Raw genomic sequence first — 8,279 nt, 5'->3', positions numbered from 1 at the left:
GTTTTACTTTATATACTAGAAAAATCTCATTTTCAAAGATTAGACAGTACTTAACATATGAAGGTACAACTCATGTTACGTAGCGGACATTTTGATGAGTTTCATAGTGGACAAAACCGTTTCGTAGTGGACAAAAAGTTTCGAAGTGGACATCAACCCTATTCTAAGTTGATAAAAACATAATGAAAATTGCATGAAACTAACCCTTGTTTTTTTGTTTTGCACGAATATAATTGAAAAAAGAGTAAAAAACGACTGCATGGTAGTGGTAGTGTCCACTACGAAACGTTTTTCTCCCATACAAATTTCGTAGGTGACCGTTTCGTAGTGGACATATTCACATGGTTTATTTTCCCCCCACAATCCCTATATTGCAATAGTAACAAGAATGATTCTATTCATCCAAGTGCGTACTAAGCTTTACATTGACATTTTTTCACATTTTTAAAACCAGATACTGAAGGAGATTTGACCCGTTTCGTAGTGGACATTAACAAAAATACGGTATCACTCTGGTCTATTTGATGTGCTCAATTTGTTTTGCCAACAAATAAACTGCCGTTATAAAAGCACCACTTCTTTTGTAAGACCCTTATGTTTATATCTTTTGCAAACATTGATTTCATAAAACTGTTTAATAATGACTTCGTTTCGTAGTGGACATTTTGTTAGGAATGGCAGGGACACACCTTCTGAAATAAAAAATCCTTTGCTAAAAGCTGTTTATGAAGATATGTTGGCTCTTAACATACTTTTGAATGATTAAAGAACTTATGTTATGTAAATTTTAACCTCTATTTTTACCCTTTTTTACCATATTTTAGAGTATGAATGTTGAACAGGCGGTCTAAGGACATGCTATTTTGGTTATTTTGAACCATTCAGGAAGCAATATCTTATTAATCCCTTTAAAAAATAGTATGTTTCTTTACTTAACAATGTTAAATCTAATTCAATGTACTGACTGCACAAAACATTACTTGTAAAGATCAAACACCTTTTTTTAAATGGCGGGGACAAGAAATCACTTATATATTATTATTTTGTACAACTGTAATTTGTGCATTGATATCAATGCTATCAATAAAGCTTGCTTTATTCCATCAGATACAAACTGCCACAAACGAGCTGAAGTTTGACTATGAAAATCATAGACCTCCTTAGTAACTCTAAACTTTAGAAGCTTCTTGGGTAGACAAACGACGAATCATCACCAGTGAACTGCTGACCATATATAAAGCCATTCTAATAGTAGTTCTGAATCAAAGTGTATCGACTCGCTAAAAGCTCGCATATACCTTGTTTCCTAGCCTCGTACAAATACAGCTGATATTTAAAGACATTAAACAGTTATTGTCTATATATTAATCGTCATCACTATCATCATCACCTGTCATTGTTGTTGCCTTTATTATTTTCATTTATTGTTGGGTGTTTCTGCACTTATACTAATTAGATTACGAATATACGATGGCTTCGGAGATTTCAAAATATATATTCAGGCATAATATAGGATAAAACTTACCAGGTAGTTCCACTTTTATCGTTGTTTCCAAAAGCGCTGAAAGATCCATCATCATGAACATATGACAGTTCTCTTTGGTCTATTGAAGAGAACAATCTTGATAACGTTAATGCATATTTAAGAGATATTCTTAGTTACTCTTAGTACATCTTGTTTATAGCTAATAAAAATCTGCATAATATGAAGATTGATAAGTTATTGGTCCGAGTACACATTTATCGTCCCTTGATTTTCGTTGTCCACGAATATAGTCCCTAGTGTGGACAGTGTGTTACTTTCCAATTTTTGATATACCCATTCCAAATTTATTTCTTCATGTTTCATGCCTTAAATAGCAAGAAGGGGGATAAAATGACACTGTGAAAAAATTTGATGAATGAATTTAAAAGTAAAGTAGGGATTTGGTCCAGCTGAAAAAGGTTAAAAATTAGCATTTTGTAAGTTGTCAAAGATTTCAAGAACCCCTTAACATACAATTGTCTACATTTTGAGTCAGAGCCGATGAAGTTTTCTATAATTTTGATATAATTTTTCATAAAAGTAGTACTACACACTGTAACAATATTATTGAGAAAGCGCATGTGGGATTTTATTTATTGCCATTTATTGTCTTAAAGAAATGCACTACGAAATAACTGTGTACTCGGACCTATTGCGTTAGTTATGTAAAATAAGAAAGGATGGGTTAATAAAACAACGTATCATCGGTCAATCATTTACGTGTATTCGCTGTGATACAGAAGAAGAAAATCGAACGTATATTTTATTTGCAAAAACGTTTTTACCTATGGAACATGCAGACACTTGCTTTTTGTTGAAGAATATATATCTTGATCATTCGTTTATTTCGATGAATTTTTATTCATAATTTATTTTTTTATTGATAAAGGATAAAGTCAAACAACCATAGGTTATCGTTTTACTTTAAAGCACTTATTTAACATACGTTTTAATAAATTATGAATGTAATAAATGTGAAGTGGATTATTAAACAGGGGCAGAAGGCATAAATTGTCCACACCTTTATGAGTAAATGACATATCAATTTTAAGAATAAGTCGTAAATCAAACGTGCAGTTATTTTGTCCCATTTAGTCTGATAATGCTAGTAAGCTTGATATTGTAGCTCTATGTTTCGTACATCATTTGTAAGTCTGTTTGTTGTTTTCAGGTAAGAGCTGACGTAAACATTTTATTTCTTGTGACAAAACAGTTACCAAGGTAGGAAAATGGCAGTTGTTATTCATTTGTTTGATATGTTTTAGCTTTTGATTTTTCCATTTGTTAAGGGACTTTTTGAATTTTCCTCGGAGATCATTTTTTTTTGTAATTATACTTTTTTTGTAGGCAATATCTTACCCCAGGAGTAGATTACCTTAGCCGTATTTGGCACAACTTTTGGGAATTTTGGGTCCTCAATGCTCTTCAACTATTTACTGTAATTTTTCAAGGTACACAATATATCTACTATGTTATTCTGAAATTTCTTCTTCTAACTCATGTTTTATCTTAGGTTTTTTTTACGTTTTACTGTGTATTTAGTACGTTATAACCGCAATGAAACCTTTTTTATTTATTCTGCCTCACTTAATCATATGCCAGTAGTTTTTTGTTAATTTTTATTGCATTAAAGCATGACTTGTTAAGAATACATGAAATCTGTTTTTGAAACTATGATTGTTATGGAATTAAAAGAGGGACGAAAGATATCAAAGGGACAGTCCGAATTAGGATACTGGTGTCTAAAAAAATATATGTAGTTCAATATAATAAAAGTCCATACTCACCAATAACTTGAATTTTGATAAATTCTGAATCTTCAACTAGATTTGGCGGGAAAGACAAAGAAATGGTCTCTCTTACCATTCCTCCTTGTCGGAGGTCAATAAGTAATGGAACGTTGTAGTTTTGTTTGATACCTTCGGCCTACAATTTTCAATTACATCTATCTTATTTTAGGCTATATTTTATAATTACTCAATTTACTGTGGTTGCAACAGATTATGTTTTACCACACGGAAAGACGTTAGGTAGCAGATTGGAAAGAAAGTTTATAGTCAATTCAAAAATAAATTTCAAATGTTCAGTGATTAAAAATACATTATCATATTCTGTTTAGATAAACAAAAACAAAAAAAGAGATTTCAAATAAAACAAAATTTACTTTTTTGATGGCATAGTTTTATTCTTTTCAAATAAATTCGTATAGTGTTCCAACATGTTTTATATATTAAGACAGACATAAAGAAAACAAATCAAAGAATAAAGATGAAAAATGATAATATGATGCACACCACTCTTTTGTTACAAGTATTCATAGTTCTGCGATTAATTAAATTACCTCTATCAGGAATTCACGCTGTACAGCATCAGCTCCTATATATTAGTGGCCAACCACAATTGTGCACCTCCTTTACAGGAGATCGGTATTGAGCATTTAGTGCCAACCACGATAACAATCGAAAGATCTCGGACATTTAGATAACTTCGATTATGGTCATTTGCATAAATCATTACTTTTTTCTCCCGGTCACGTGATAATATTTTTGAACAGAACGCATTTGAATAGCAGATCGAACAACGCAGGCGGAAACCCGATTGAAATAGAACAAAAGAATCGAAGCTCTTTGTTAGAGAAGGCGATAAATGCTTAATGTAATGTTTACTGTAGTAACAAAAAATTAAAAAGTTAATAGAAACAAATAAAATGGCAATTTTGTTCTCAATTACGAAGTGTTCTATTATAAAAACACCATTTGCATAAGGTTTCAATTTATCTATTACATAGTCAAGCAGAACAATTAGATATCAAGTCGACGACATGCGTATCTATCAAGTTGGATGTAGAAAATGCATAACCTCCGATTTTTTTGAAAAAATTACCATGATCGGAGAACATATCAATCTATTAGTTCAGTAATTTTCGTGTCTCCCTTCCATTATGTGACTCAAGAAAAAATTATAAAAAATGGGTAACAATTGTATCGAAAAGAGAAAATCGAGTGCACCTTTTTATGTTAGTGCGTGTTTGAGTGGAATATTTTGTCTTGAAAACGTACGAAGCAAGAATATTTGATACATCATCTCGCTTCAGATTCTATCATTTTTATATATCAAACCTACAGGTTGACTTTATAACATAAAAAAATCACAATACTAAAAGATGAAATATATGGGTCAAGTGCAATACCTATCTAATGAATCATAAAAACAGAGAAGGTGTGTTCGAATAGCTATTTTTTTTACTAAAAGTACTTGACGACAGTCTTTCAAGTTGGATGATGAAAATGCATATCTTCGAAAAAAAAAAAATGTGTGTGATAACTAAAGGTTTATAGTCCTCAACCACTAAAAAAATCTAGTCTGCCCTTCCACGAAATATTTAATTAGAATTTTTTTAAATGTTTATGAATTTTCAAACATTCCACCTGACAACCGATTAGACAATAGTTTTAAATTGAATCAATGCAGACAAGATTATTAACTGATGCTCATTAGCTAGTAGATACATTTGTCTTTTAAAACACAACTGACATATAAGGATCGTAATAGTGAGTGCTATGCGGATAAATTTATCGGTTTTCAAGAGCAAAGTTGGCAGCGCGTCATCCCTACAATGGCTTCCATTTTTACGATTGTGAAAATTAACTAGCGTAATGGGGAGATAATTTTGACGAAGTAGATTCCTGACTGAACGGATGTTCTTAAACACTTCTGACTGCCATTGGCGAATGCCAAATAAACTGATCACTAGATGTAACAATATATAAAGTTTACACACATCTGTATTTTCACACATAGCTAGCCATTTAATACAGTTAGCTATATATAATCGAACATATCTACTCTGTTTTTGTGATTCATTAGATAGGTATTTCACGTGACCCATATATTTCATCTTTTAATATTGTGATTTTTTATGTTATAAAGTCAACCTGTAGCTTTGATTTATAAAAATGATAGAATCTTAAGCGAGATGATGTATCAAATTTTCTTGCTATGTACGATTTCAAGACGAAATATTCAACTCAACCACAGCCTAACATAAAAAGGTGAACTCGATTTTCTCTTTTCGATACAATTGTTATCCATTTTTGGGAATTTTTTCTTGAATCACATAATGGAAGGGCAGACACGAAAATTACTGAACTAATAGATTGATATGTTATCCGTCCGTGGTATTCTTTTTTTTTTTTTAAATCGGAGGTTATATAAAAAAGAAGATGTGGTATGATTGACAATGAGACAACTGTCCATAAGAGACCAAAATGATACAGACATTAACAACTATAGGTCACCGTACGGCCTTCAACAATGAGCAAAGCCCATACCGCATAGTCAGCTATAAAAGGCCCTGATAAGACAATGTAAAACAATTCAAACGAGAAAACAAACGGCCTTATTTATATAAAAAAATGAACGAAAAACAAATATGTAACACATAAACAAACGACAACCACTGAATTACAGGCTCCTAACTTGGGACAGGCACATACATAAATAATGTGGCGGGGTTAAACATGTTAGCGGGATCCCAACCCTCCCCCTAACCTGGGAGTGTCACAGTGGTATCACAGTACAAAATAAGAAATGTATTTAATTTCGTCATCCAACTTGATAGATGTACCATGTTGTCGACTTGATATCTAACTGTTCTACTTAACTATGCAATAGATAAATTTAAAACTTATGCAAATGGTGTTTTTAAAATAAAACACTTCCTAATTGAGAAGAAAAATGTCATTTTATTTGTTTCTATTAACTTTAAAAAAAATTGTTACTATAGTAAACATTACAGTAAGCATTTATCGCCTTCTCTAACAAAGAGCTTCGATTCTTTTGTTATATTTCAACCGCCTGTATTTAAGATAAATTTAAAACTTATGCAAATGGTGTTTTTAAAATAAAACACTTCCTAATTGAGAAGAAAAATGTCATTTTATTTGTTTCTATTAACTTTAAAAAAAATTGTTACTATAGTAAACATTACAGTAAGCATTTATCTTAATGTACATTGTGTTATACTTGTAACATTGTTATAGTCGTGTGATTTTAGTAATACAGTATTGAACTTTTTTTCGACTTCGTGTTTATGTTAACTTACAAGACATCGTTCAGACTACACCAGGATCCATTTATTTATTTATGTGACCAGGATTCCCTTAATCGCGCTACCAGTAGATTTCAAGGGTAACCCTGTTAAAGAGTATACTTGGCATTTGTAGTTCCGTGTACGAGTGAAACTTAGACACCCAACAACATAACACAACCACAAGAATACACACTTTAGTTCAAGTACCATACAAAACTTTTTTCGTCATAATATCTTCATTATTGATTTAATACCAAACAGAAAACAAAATACTTGATAAAAAGATGATATGCATTTCAGAGCCAGAATTAGCAGCTGGACATTCGGTAGGTGGTATTTAAAGTGTTGCGTGAGTCCCATATTTCATTAAACGATTGAATTCCCATGGTCATCCTGAGGTATGTTGGTACAATGAGGTGACATGAAAAGTGATAAGAAGAGTTTTCAGAGGAAGAGGGTTCGTTCGTGGATTCCAGTTTGCGACGGTAATATATATATAATTTGCATATAATTAATCCAAATAAGATCCCAACAATCATGTATATATGGGCTACAGGTATTTTCTAAATCTAGACATTTTGTAAAATAACTGAATTTTCAAGCAATTTAACAAAAATGCCTAAACTAAACAAGCATTATACAAAATAATTTAAAATACCTAGTCGTTTTGTAAAATGTCTGAAATTTTGAAACAAATTTTATTAATTTGCCGGTTCAATTTCAGGCACTTTGTATAAAGATGCATATGGCACAAGTAGAACAAAACATCTTGCAAAAAGAATAGTTTTGATTCAGTAGAATTAATATATCCTCCAAAAAACAGATACTGATAAGATTTGTTTGTCATAGGATTTGTTATTTTGAGTGAAACTACGTTAAGTATGTACTCACTCTATATTTCTGATACAAGTAGTAAATTTATGATTTTTTTTGTAAAAATGGTTGAAGGACAAATTGGTCTATCAATAGAACAAAATTTTACACACGAATTTTTTGATAATCTAATTCAAAACAGGGAAATGAAGCAGATAAAAAAGTTTGTTTTTAATTGACTGATTGCTGTTTGTTTACCTTCAGTCGCAAATATGTCATGCATTTTTAAATCGAGAACAATTTGATTAGAATTCATATGGGTTATCTCTGCAGTGTATTGACCTGGATAAGGGACATGACTTTCGACTACCGCTTGTATTTAATATGAAGATATTTTGAATAGGGACAGAACATTCCACCGGCAGAACGAGTTCTTAACGTACAGAGAGTGTTGCACTTTGCTAACATATGGCAATGTTCTTTTTTCAAAATAATGAGAATTTATACATCCACATCTAAACAAATAACCTCTATAACATGGGTTTTGTCATGCAATGCCGTGTTTTGTTGTGATGCAAATATAAGATTATCTTAATCTTCACTGCCTCAATAAGACAGTAGCTGACTGCTTAAAATCTGGTTAAATCCACCAAGAAAAATACAAGTAACAGTACTGTGGCAGGATAAGTGTGTCCTACTATAGATGTATCACCCATCATGGGAAAGTCTGCTTCAGCCCGTAAAATGCTATAAGCTAAAAGATACAAATCAAACTTATCATGATAATGTACTTTGGAAACAAATGAAAAAGATATTCATGTGTGACGTGTGTGTCATTACAAAAACTCA

The sequence above is a fragment of the Mytilus galloprovincialis genome, chromosome 3 (genome assembly GCF_965363235.1).
Source record: "Mytilus galloprovincialis chromosome 3, xbMytGall1.hap1.1, whole genome shotgun sequence".
NCBI lineage: Eukaryota > Metazoa > Mollusca > Bivalvia > Mytilida > Mytilidae > Mytilus > Mytilus galloprovincialis.
Note: the sequence above shows the minus strand (reverse complement) of the source record.